A 13,060-nucleotide genomic window follows, 5' to 3' on the forward strand; every position below is an offset into this window, starting at 1 on the left:
TGTTGCTGGTGGGAATGTAAAATGGTGCAGCCACTATGGAAAATACTTTGGCAGTTCCTCAAAAAGCTAACCAGAGAGTTAATATATGACCTAGTATTTCCACTCCTAGGTATACATACACACCAGAAAAAAAGGAAACAGGGACTTGAATAGATATCTGTACACCAGTGTACATGTGGCATTATTTACAACAGCCAAAAGGTGGAAACAACTCAAGTGTCCATCAAAAGATGAATGAATAGACCAAAAAAGTGGTACAGACAAACAATGGAATATTATCTGCCTTAAAAAGAAATGAAGTTTCAATACATACCATAGTATGGATGAATCCTGAAAATGTTATTCTAGGTGAAATAAGCCAGACACGACAAGACACATATTGTATGACTCTCCTTATGTGAAATATCTAGCATAGGCAAATTCAGAGACAGAAAGTAGATTAAAGATTTACAGGAACTGGGAGGACAGAAGAATGGGGATTTATTGCCTATCACTTTTTGTTTTGGCTGATGAAACAGTTTAGAAAATGGTGATGGTTATACAACCTTGTGAGTGTAATTGATCCCACTGAATAGTACATTTAAAAATGCGTAAAATAGCAAATTTAATGTTATATATAGCCACAAGTTTTAAAAAAATATGATAGGCCAAAAATTATTGAACTGTACACTTTAAATGGGTAAGCTGTATGATATGGGAATTGTATCTGTAGCTCCATGATTGTATAACCTAGAACTATAACCTATAATTGTATCTAAAGCTATTAAAAAGGGGATAAGCAGTCTTTAAAAAGAAGAAAATCTTGTCATTTGTGACAACATGGATAATCCTGGAAGACATTATGTTAAGTGAAATAAGCCAGGCCCAGAAAGACAAATGTCATATGATCTCATTTATATAGGGAATCCCAAAAAAGTAGACTTCATGGACAAGTAGAGTAGTGGCTACCAGAAGCTGGGGGTTTGGGAGGGTTAGCGGGATTAGGGAGACATTGTTCAAAGGATATAAAATGTCAATTAGACAAGTGAAACAAATTCAAGAGATCTATTATATTATATATTATTATATCTACTGCTAATAATTACATATTGTTTACTTGAAAATTGCTTAAGAGAATAGATTTAGCTTGATTTACCCATTGCACAATGAATGCATATTTTAAAATATCAGGTTTTATACCATAGATATATACAATTTTGGCCAGTGCTTTGGGAAGCCACAGTGGGAAGATTGCTTGAGACCCAGAAAATTCAAGACCAGCCTGGACAACATGGCAAGACCCTGACTCTAGAAAAAATTTAAAAACTAGCCAGGCACAATGACATGGTCCTGTAATCCCCATTACTCAGGGGGCTGAGGCAGGAGCCCAAGAAATCGTGGGTGCAGTAAGCTATGATCAGACCACTGCACTCCAGCCTGGGCAACAGAGTGAGACTCTGTCTCCAAAACAAAAACTCAAACATGGTAGTAACTGCTGCAGACATGGTCAACAAATTGATGCTTAAACTAGTGGGTAAAAGTTTATGTAGAGATGAGATATTTTAATACTCTCAAAGTGTCTCCTCTAACATATTCGTTGATTAAAAATAGAAAAAAATAGTAAGTTTGCAATGGCAGACACCTGCTAAACATCATCTTAACCAGGGATCATGGTTAACCTTCCAGTATGGACATATATCCATATTGCATGCCACCGGAAATGGGGCACTAAGAAAGGCATGTCACCTCTGTGATGCTCCTCCAAAATCCATAACCCTAGTCTATCCATAAGACAATATCAGGCATATCCAAATTCAGGGAGATTCTACAAGGTACTACTCTTTGAAAGTGTCGAGGTCAGGAAAGACAAGGAAGAACTGAGTGTATTCGTTTGCTAGGACTCCCATAACCAACTACCACAAAGAGAGTGACTTAAACAACAGAAATTTGTTGTCTCACAGTTCTGGAGTCTAGCAGTCCAAATTAAGGAGCTACAGTGCTCGTTCCTTTTGAGAACTGTGAGGGAAGATGTGTTCCTGACCTCTCTCTCTCTCTCAGGCTTGTAGGTGGCCATCATCTCCTTGACTTCACATCATCTTCCTTCACATCTTTGTACAAATTTCCCCTTTTTATGAGGATACCGGTCATATTGGATTACCACTCTATTGACCTCATTTTAACTCGATTACCTGTATAAAGATTCTATGTCCAGTTAAGTTCACATTCAGAGGCACTGGAGGGTAGGACTTCAGCGTGTGAATTGGAGGTGAGGAAACACAATTCAATCTATAACCCTGATGAACAGATTGGAAGAAAGTTTAAGGAGAAATGAAAATGATGTACAATGTAGATTACTAGATTAGATCTGGAGCAGAAAAAAATATATTGGTGAAAAAGCTGGTGACATCTGATAAGGTCTATAATTTAGTTAGTGGCATTGAGGGAGGTTAATTTCTTAGTTTTGATCATTGTACCATGGTTATGTGAGATGTTAGCTGTGGGGAAGCTGGGTGAGGAGCGTGTAGGAGTTCTCTGTACTATCTTTGCAATTGTTCTGTAAGGCTTTTTTTAAAAAAATTAAAAAAGCAAAGAGCTATTCAAGTTTATTTCCTATGAAGGAGCTAAAATATAAAGGCCATCACTTACAGACAGCATCAAAATGTAGAAAAATGACTTAGTTTAATCTTATTCCCTGAAAAGTCGTCTAGTATCTAGTTGTGTTGAGAATTGTCTATATTGAGAATTAACAAAGAGGGCAAGAGCTAAAAACAACTTTTGATGAAAGCAGGGAGTGAAAATGATGATGTGCTTGAGTGTCTTATGCCAAGTCTTGCTTGCCCTCTCCAGTGAATAAAAACCTATCCATATAGTTTATGTGTTTGCTTCTTGGGGAAAAAGTTCAGACTGTGGTTAACAAAAGTGACCACTTCCTATATTAGAGTGATGTCTTTATAAAGAGAATAAAGATAGTATCTCATTCATCTTTGGATTATATACAGGAGGCACTCAAAATATACGTATTTAATTTTTGACATATAATTTTTATAAAGGAAATACAACTTTTGAGTATTTATTGAAAACCTAATCACATTAGCACTACTTCCTCTGTTTCTTTTCTCTTCCCTTTGCATTCTCTGTCTTCTTTTCTCCCCCCACCCCACTCTTTCTGTTTAATTCCTCTGTAGGCCAAAATGTCTTTATTTCTCTAGACTCTTTCCTTATGATTTTTTCTTTTACTCCTCTTTTGCTGTAAGCACTGCAAGCAGTCTGAAACTCCTAGGGCCTAGGAATCAAGAGTCACAGAGTCACCCATACAGGCATTCAGGCTGTACACCACACCTGAAGGAGAATCATTCCTAGCATGGAAATTTACTCAGATAACAAAGTGCAAGTGAGCTCTACAATTTTAGGTCACCCAGCTGAGTTCTGGAGCAGTGGACGAGAGCTGCCTCCTTTATAAACCCTCATCAGCACACATGGAGTATACCCATAAACATCCTCACTAGTACACACTCCAGCAATTGTCTGTACCCTTTCCCTCTCTTTTTTTTTTTTTTTAAGAAACAGAGTCTCACTGTTGCCCAGGCTGGAATGCAGTGGTGCAATCATAGCTCACTGCAGCCTCAAACTTCTGAACTCAAGCGATTCTCTCACCTTAGCTTCCCCAGTGGCTAGTACTACAGGCATGTTCCACCGCATCTGGCAAATACATTTTTAAAATTTTTTTGTAGAGACTGGGTCTCACTATGTTTCCCAGGCTTATCTTGATTTCCTGGCCTCAAGCGATTCTCCTGCCTTGGCCTCCCAAAGTGCTGAGGTTACAGCCATGAGTTATTGCGCCTGGCCTGCGTCCTCTCTCGGCCACATTCTGAGCATCTCTTTGTATCACCTTGTAACTGAATGCAGGTTCAGCTACTTGCCACTTGAAAGCCGAACACCAGAAGTGAGGTTTGATGGGAGAAAATGCAGGTTTTCACTGGAGAGCCAGCAAACTGAGAAGATGGTGAACTAGCATTCTAAGATACCATCTCGTTTTAAGACTTACTATAGGATTTTCAAAGGGAGACTGTATGGGAGATGTGGGAGTGAGTACTACAGGCTTCGGGGTCTTTATGTCTTGTTCCAATGGCTGCCTTGGGTCATTGCCCATCTGAAGATCTGGTTGGTGTTATCTTGACTTCAATCAGATGATGGTGGACTAATTAATTGTTCATGACTCCATCTAAAGAAGGAGGATTCTATAGGGGCTTCGTGCCTGGGTTGTTTCAAAATTAGCTCCTGAAATTTTAAGCAAACATATAGTTAGATAAGCATGCACGGTGCAAGTATCTGGTAAGAAGGAGAGAGAAACAGAGTTTAAAACTACATTTCAAGGCCATATTTTAAGACCCAAGAAAAAAATTTTTAAATGCATTCCAAAGCTGAGATGCTTGGTTACAATCTGGCTATTTTCACAATAATGCTGTGTGACAAACAGTCATAAATCTGAGAGGCTTAAAAACAAGCAGTTAGCTCTTGCTCATGCATCTGTAGGTTGACTGCAATATGGTTGATCAGGCTGGACTAAGCTGGACTGAAATTGCCTGGGCTGGGCTCCAAGCTTCAGGTCAGGTCAGGTTTGCTCCACATCTCCTTTCCTCCTGGTACCAACAACTACCCTTTTTTTCTTTTTACTTTTTCTTTTTCTTTCAGTTTTTTTTTTTTTTTTTAATGGAGTCTTGCTCTGTTGCCCAGGCTGGAGTGTAGTGGTGTGATCTTGACTCACTGCAACCTCCACCTCCCAGGTTCAAGTGATTCTCCTGCCTCAGCCTCCCAAGTAGCTGAGACTACAGGCAAACACAACCATGCTTAGCTAATTTTTTTCTTGAGATGGGGTTTTGCTGTCACCCAAGCTGGAGTGCAGTGGTGCATCTCAGCTCACTGCAACTTGTGCCTCCCAGGTTCAAACAATTCTTCTGTCTCAGCCTCCTAAGTAGCCAGGATTACAGGTGTGTGCTACCATGCCCAGCTAATTTTTGTATTTTTAGTAGAGACAGGATTTTGCCATATTGGTCAGGCTGTTCTCAAACTCCTGACCTCAGGTGATCCACCCACCTTGGCCTCCCAAAGTGCTGGGATTACAGGCGTGCACCACCATGTCCAGCCAATTTTTGTCTTTTTTGTTTTGTTTTGTTGTTTTTTTCTTTGTATAGAAGGGATTTCACTACCTTGGCCAAGCTAGTCTCAAACTCCTCTTGATTTCCTGGCTTCAAGAGATTCTCCTGCCTTGGCCTCCCAAAATAGGGAAGAGAAAAATCAAAATAATTGTCATAATAAATGTCAAATAATTTTAAACATTTGAAGATCCCTTAGCTTTATACCCAAATTGAAATTAATTAGACTGACATCAAAGGACAGTTTGGATGCCAGTAACAGTGGCCATATGAAAGTCCACTTCCATGAAATCTATGAATTTTCTCACTAAACAATGTTCTTCTTCCCCCTTCAAAAGGTGTTAAATGGATTCAGATCTTGAGAAGAACACGAAGTCTTTACAATCTTCAGGTCTTGTTTTACTGGTGCACAGTAACAAGAGCGATTTCTCTGAGGAAACAATTAACTTCCATAAATCATCAATATTTACTCTTCAACATTTAGAAGAGACTTTTCCCTTGGAGCTTATTAACAGTGGAAAAGTTATTTCATGCTATGTTAATATGAGATTCCCTCTTATGTGATATATCTTAATATATGCAGCCTTCTTTCCATGTAAAGGAAGCAGAACCTCAGAGCCTCCTTGGGCAGAGAGCTGGGTAACTATTACATGTTTTTCAAGAAGGTTAATCTGCCCAATTTAATCTGCTAAACCAATCTACATGTAATAACGGCTACCATTTATTGAATGCTTACTGTGTGCCAAGCAATGTGACAAGTGCTTTACAAGAAATGTCTTAGCAAATCTGCACAAGAAGAGATTATTATTTTTTATTTACAGATGAGAAAATTGAGGCTCTGAAGAGTTAAGCAACTTGCCCTGTGGTCATTGACTCAACAAAGGGTAAAGACCAGATCTGAACCCCTGGTCTGTGTGATTCTGAAACAGGAAAAGTTCCCTTATCCTCCACGCAGGGCATGCGATGAGGGTGTCGCTCACTTCTTCAATGTCCCACTGCTCAAACCTCTAAGGGGAGCATGCAGACGGGCAGGTTGTGGGGCTCCAACCCCATGGCAGTGTCTTGGGGTGAATGTTTACAGCTCCTGAAGCCCCAGTGGGCATCTGTTAACCGGGTGCTCTTTTACTGTAGCCGGCCATATGCGGCTTGTGTTAGCTCAATTAGACCTCGCACCTTATGGCAAGGACAGAGGGCTTTCTGCATCCTGAGGTTTCTTGCCTTGGTGTATGAACTGGATCACACGTGGGCTTCAAGAATGAGTGCAAGGTTTTGTTGAGTGGAAGTAGCTCTCAGCAGATGGGGGAGCCGGAAGTGAGATGGAGTGGGAAGGTGGTTTTTCCCTGGAGTCAGGCGGCTCAGGAGCCCAGAATCTGACCACCCCGGCCAAATCTGTACAGTTCCGCAGGCCAATGGCCTGCTGGTGGACGGCCTGCCGGGTCTGTTGGTGTGCTCTTCCCCTGGCATGCTCCTATCGATGTCCACCCTCTTGAGTATTCTTCTGCCAAGGTGTTCCTCTCAATGTCTAGCTGCTCGTGTCTCTGCCCGCTACGGTCTCAGGGTTTTTATAGGTGCAAGACTGAGGTGTGGCGGGCCAGGGTGGTCTTGGAAAATGCAACATTTGGGCACGAAGGCAAGAATGCCTGTCCTCACCTAGGTCCGTGGGCCCAGGCCCAGGGGTGTGGAGCCCTAGCCAGAACCAAGCCCTTCTTTTTCCAGCACTTCCCTGCCCCCCTCCCATATCAATTGCAGTAACGATATACTTTCATTATTTCATGTTGCTTCTCAAGACTACTTTATGCAGTGAGCTGTGGTAACATAAAGAGATATTCACTGAGAGACTATGATGGTATATTGTGTGTCCTAGGAGTAGACAATTTGTTCCTCAGTTTTCTGATTTTAAAATGAGGATAATAAAGATTCCTTCCTCAAGGGTAGTTGTGATGATTAAATTAATTAATACATGAAAAATACTCAGAATAGTACATAGCACATAATAAGTGTTATATAATTGTTAGATATTATTCTAGGTTCTAGGAACCCAGGATACATCAGTGACCAAAACAGTGATAAAAATTTTTGCTTTTATAAAACTTTATTCTAGAGAAACAGCAAATAAACAAATGTACAAACAAATAATATATACAGTATGTCAAAATGTAGTGAGAATCATGAAGATCAAAAGCAAAAAAAGGAAGATGAAGAATGCTGGGAGGAAGGTGGCTGGAGAATGATTTTACAAAGGGTTATTCTTGGAAGGCCTCAGTGAGGTCACATTTGAGCAAAGACTTGGAAGGGACGTGGTAGTAAGCTATGCAGATATTTAATGGAAAATCATTCCAGGCAGAGGGAATAGCAAGCACAGAAGTCCTGAGGCAGTTTGCCTGGACTTTTTATGAACCAATGATGAGTGAGTACAAGGGCGGAATGGGGTGGGGGTGTCAAAGGAACTGGAGGAGAACAATCAAAAAGGGATGGTAGAAGATCAAGTCGCACTGGCTGGGGAAGGTGGACTTGTAGGTCTCACAGGTAACTATAAGGACTTTGGCGTTTATTCTGAAGCTATTGGAGGGTTCTGAGCAAAGAGTAACATGATTTGACTCATGCTTTTAAAAAGATCATGCTGACATCTGTGTTCAGAATCATCTGTAGACAGATAAGCATGTGGTGGCTCATGTCTGTAATCCTAGCATTTTGAGAGGCTGAGGTGGAAGGATTGCTTGAGCCTGGGAGTTTGAGACCAGCTTGGGCAACATAGAGAGACCTTGTCACCACACACACACACACACACACACACACACACACGCACACTCACACACACACACATTTTTAACTAGCTATGTGTGATAATGTATACCTTTAATCCCAACTACTCTGGAGGAGGATTACTTGAGCCATCTTGGGCAACATAGCAAGACGCTGTCTCTAAAGAGAGAAAAAGAGAGAGAAAAAAAGCAAACAGAATAGGAGGCTTTTGCAGTAATTCGGAAGAGACGTGATATTGGCAATAATCCAGAAAAGAGAAACAGTGAAGATAGTGAAAAGTGGTCTAGATGTATTTTGAAGGCAGAATCAACAAGATTTTTAAATTACTGGATATAAAGTATGAGATAAAAATAGGAATCCAAACTAGGCATTGTGGTGCACACCTGTAGTCCCAGATGTTTAGGAGGCTGAGGTAAGACAACCCCTTGAGCCCAAGAATTTGAGGCCAGGCTGGGCAATGCAGCAAGACCACCATCTCTTAAAAAAAATAATAGAGGTGTCAAAGACTAGTCTGAGTATCTGGAAAAGTGGAGATAACATTAACCCAAACAGAGAAAACTGGGGCATGAGCAGTATTTGAACATCTCTCATTTACCATTTTAAATCCTCCCAGCCTTACTCCTTATTCTATGTGTTGCTGCAGTGGCCAGTCCTGTGCAGGAATCAGCTGCCTTCTGTCAAAGGCCATGTAACAGCACCTTGCCTTTCTCACCCCCTATCCAACGGCATAGGATATTGCATCTCATGCCACAGTGTGGAATACCTGAAGAAGTTAACACTACATGCATGTATGCAACTAGAAGTATGTGGTGAAAACTTTGACCAATGACAGACAGAAGCCAGTGAATAAATGCTTTCCTCTTTCTTCACTCCAGTCCACAGTTCTGAGACACATTTCATAAGGCACACATTTCAGAAGACAGTACAGGATTTATCAACTAGTTGCCCACAGTGGAAGTCAATTCAGTAATGTACACTTGACTTGGCTTTTCCTCCTTCTCTGTTTTATTACCTCTGAATTCCAATCCTAGTCCATGAATTCATATTCTCAAGCAAACTACCAGCACATTAGCCTGTGTCTTGGGCTCTGCTTTCAGGTGAATCCAGGGACCAAAAGTGACCTTCATAAGCAAATCCTCAGTGTGGAATTTTGGAACCTGACCCTAAAACACTGATCACAGGACAATAAGGACCCCTGCTGGTGGTAAGTGGTGAGTGGTACACTGCAAGTGATGGCTACCTCTGGCATGCCCCACAGTCACAATTACTCAGACACTCAACGGTAGTAGAATGGAATGAGATAGAAGCAGAAGATGAGGCATTGGATTATATGGCACTTGAGCGTTATGGAAGCAACTATAATTATAAAGCAAGCTGACTTCTGTTAACTGCTTTGGAGATCTTAAGAAAAGAAAATGGCAGGCTCAGCCTGCCCAATTATCTAATCAGGAAACACTATGAAAGCCTTGAAGGCGATGTAGCCACTGAGCAGATTGTACTGAAAATCATCCCCATTATCTAATCAAAAGGGTTATCCTTACACTCCATTCAAACCATAGCTGCAAATGCACAGCTTATAAACATCATTCACGCTAAATCAGATCCCTAGTAGGAAAATAATAGACCTTTGAGATCTAGAATGGGGACATTTGTGTGGGCCTTATAATCTTAAATTAACAGATTTTGTTTTATCCTCGATACCAAGTCTTCTTGATTAAAAAAAAAAAAGTCTCCCTTGTCTGGAAATGCCGCAAAGAATATTTCTGAGGCAAATGCTTTATAATATAGCCTCATTTTCCACAATATCCACACCTATTACTACCCACTTGTCACATACACAGATTGTCTCAACCCTATAACCAGGGTCAGATCTCAGCACAGCCTATGCGGGGAATTGCCATCTCTGATCCAGGTAGAGCTAGATAGTGTTTCTCAACCTTGGTATTAGGGACATTTGGCCTGAATAATTCTTTGTTGTGGATGGCTGTCATATATACTACAGCCTATTTTGAAGCATCTCTGTCATCTACCCGCTAGATGATAGTAGATCTCTCTCAGTAATGACAACCAAAAATGTCTCCAGACATTGTCAAATGCTCCCTGGGGGTAAAAATTCATCCCCATTTGAAATTTGCCAAACTAGATGAAGTCAAAAGTAACTGCAAAATGAGCAAGCATGTATCAGTAGGAACAAGGGGGACATGAGTGAGAATGAACAGTTCGAGTGTTAGAGCACAAGAATCAGATTGTAAGCCTGGACAAGGGAAATTTTATGATGTGGGGCCATTCGCCTATGATTCTGGATTTAATGTTTTGATAGACACCTGGAGTAAGTCCTAATATACAACATTGGGGTCTCATTAAATGTTGGGCATGACAATGGCCTGTGCTAAATGAGGTGGACATGCTAGAACTATCTTGAATGAGTATTGAGAAGGAATTCAGAAGATTCAAGGAATCAGGAATGTTAGAATGAATTTATCACATGTGAGTGAAGAATCACCACTAGACTCTGTTTCCCAGGAGTAAAATATTGGAATGAACTTAACTGTGAAACTAAATGCCCACCACTTGGATATGTTGTCCAGAAGGGTTGGGATGCAAAGTTGTCCTAATGTTCAGGCCATTTTTTGCAGCAGATCTGATGGTGCTAGAAGGATCTGTGATGAATAAGAGCACTGTGTGAAATCTCTAGAAAGCTCCAGTGAGAGCGTTGCAGCACAATTCCCTAGTGGTAAACAGGGCCATGCCTTCCAAGGCAGAGAACTATTCTCCATTGGGAAAACTAGGGCTGGATATTATCAGGCACACCAAATCATAAGGACAGAAGCAGTCTACTGAAGTATGGAAATCATATAGGTTCTAATATAAGTAGATCTAGAAGACACAAGTAAATTACATGAATGTCTGACTCAGACTCCCCCAACACTTACTTTTATAGCATTGACATCTTTTCCTCAATTCACTACTATGGCCTCTTGAAAGTTCTTTATGAAAACCTCACACAGAGTTAAACATTTGAGCCTGGTTCACAGATAGGTTGGCACATTGTCTTGGTGGGTAGGTAAAAGTGGGCTGCTACACTTTAGACCTACTCAGGGATAGCTCTAAGAATGGTAACCTGTAGGAATACCTTTCCAGTTGGAAGAGCTTAGCGCAGCACATTTTATTGTTCACTTTATATAAAAGGACAAGTGGCCTGAAGTAAAACTATTTGAGAGCTTCTAGTGTTTCCTTTCTTGCCTACAGTGATTCTGCCAACATCTATAATCACCAGAACTATGTCATTCTTCATCAGCATTACCTCAACCAAGGAATCCATTTTATAGCCCCCAAAAAGTCACAATATACCCATTGAATATACCATAGAATCCATGGCTATTCACATATATTTCCATATCCCTCATCACTCAGATGCAGCTAGCTTTATGAAATGGTGAAATGGCCTGTTACAGGCTTGGCTAATATGTCTTCTTGGGATTGGGATGTTGTCCTAAAAAAGGTGGTAAATGCACTGAATAGACTAATAAAGTGTGCCCTAACAGCTAAAGACATGGTTCCAGAAACCCAGGAATGGGAGAAGGATTGGTCCTTATTATCATTCCCAGTGACCCACTTGCAGAATTTGTGTTTCTTCCCTCTCAAATTTAGGATATGGGCTGGGCAAGGTGGCTCACATCTGCAATCCCAGCACTTTGGGAGGCCAAGGAGGCAGGTGCATCACCTGAGGTCAGGAGTTTGAGACCAGCCTGGCCAACATGATGAAACCCCATCTCTACTAAAAAATAATATGAAAGTTAGCCAGGTATGATGGCATGCACCCATAATCCTAGCTACTTGGGAGGTTGAGGCACGAGAATTGCTTGAACCCAGGAGGTAGAGGTTGCAGTGAGCTGAGATTATATCAGTGCACTCCAGTCTGGGTGACAGAACAAGACTGTCTCAAAAAAAAAAAAAAGAATAGGATTTGCTAGATTGCAATAATTGGTTATACAGGGATTGAGTGGGGAATGCTTCCACCAAGATAAATATTATGGAATTCATTGCACTTAAAACTTTTACTTGGTTACTTTGTGCTTCTTATGGAAGTGGACAAGGTGACAAAGAAAGGAATTACTAAGCTTGTGGATGTAATCAACTGTGATTAGCAAAAGGATCTGGGATTGTTGCTCCACAGTAGCACTTGGGAGGAATTTGGAATCCAAAGAATTCACTGCGGCTTATCTCAGTGTTTCTGTACCCAAGGATAAATTGAACAGGCAACTACAGTGATCATGGCTTAACCAGAGAAAGGAAAATAAGACTGAAGGTGGCGGCCATCTCACCAAAGAAACAACCTAGACGGCTGATGTGCTGGCCAATAGTGAGGGAAAATTAGAATGGGTAGTGGAAGAGGGAGTTAATACAAGTATGCTCCTGACATCAGTGCAGCACTAACAACTGAAGCTTATTCTATTAACTCTCTTATATTAAGGCTTTGCTGAGATTTGGTCATCACCTTGAAGAGACCTCTGTGAAGGACTGAACATAACAGAGGGCACAAGCAGATCAGAGTGGTGTAAGGTATGGACACCTTCTGTGTCCTTCCATGCACCTTGGGCCACCACTTCAAATCCCTTCAGCCTATTATTCTAACCACTGCTGCAGCAACCTGCTTGGAGCAGTCTGATGGGCTTTGAACAAGTGCAGAATGATAGCACCTCTCCTCTTACTTCCTGCTCCAGTGTGTCTCTGATGTGGGAGTCAGCTTGGCATTCACAACTGTGCGATTTGGAAGTGAGGAGTAGTTAATGCTCAAGGGCTTTAACCTTCAATTAAAGGGGACAGGAGCCAACACAAAAATGCTTCCTTCGTTCTTTCCTTTAATGGACAGTTCTGAGGCTCATTTCATAAAGCTTCTTAGAAGGTCCTAAGAGACTGAGAAAACATTCAAATATGGTGATGCCAATTCAGTAACATTCTTATACTGCATCTTCCTCTTCTTTGTTTTGTCTTCTTCCTCTTCCCTCACTTTTGCTCCCTGGGATCAAATCCCCAAATGAACTATTGCACATAAGTTTCACTTTGCAGGGAATCCAAGAGGAGAAAGGATAATTTAATTTTTGGACACACAAATTTGAGGTGTCTATAAGACATCCAAGTGGCAATGTCAGGCGATGGGCAGT

Source organism: Saimiri boliviensis, chromosome 3, assembly GCF_048565385.1.
Source record: "Saimiri boliviensis isolate mSaiBol1 chromosome 3, mSaiBol1.pri, whole genome shotgun sequence".
Lineage (NCBI taxonomy): Eukaryota > Metazoa > Chordata > Mammalia > Primates > Cebidae > Saimiri > Saimiri boliviensis.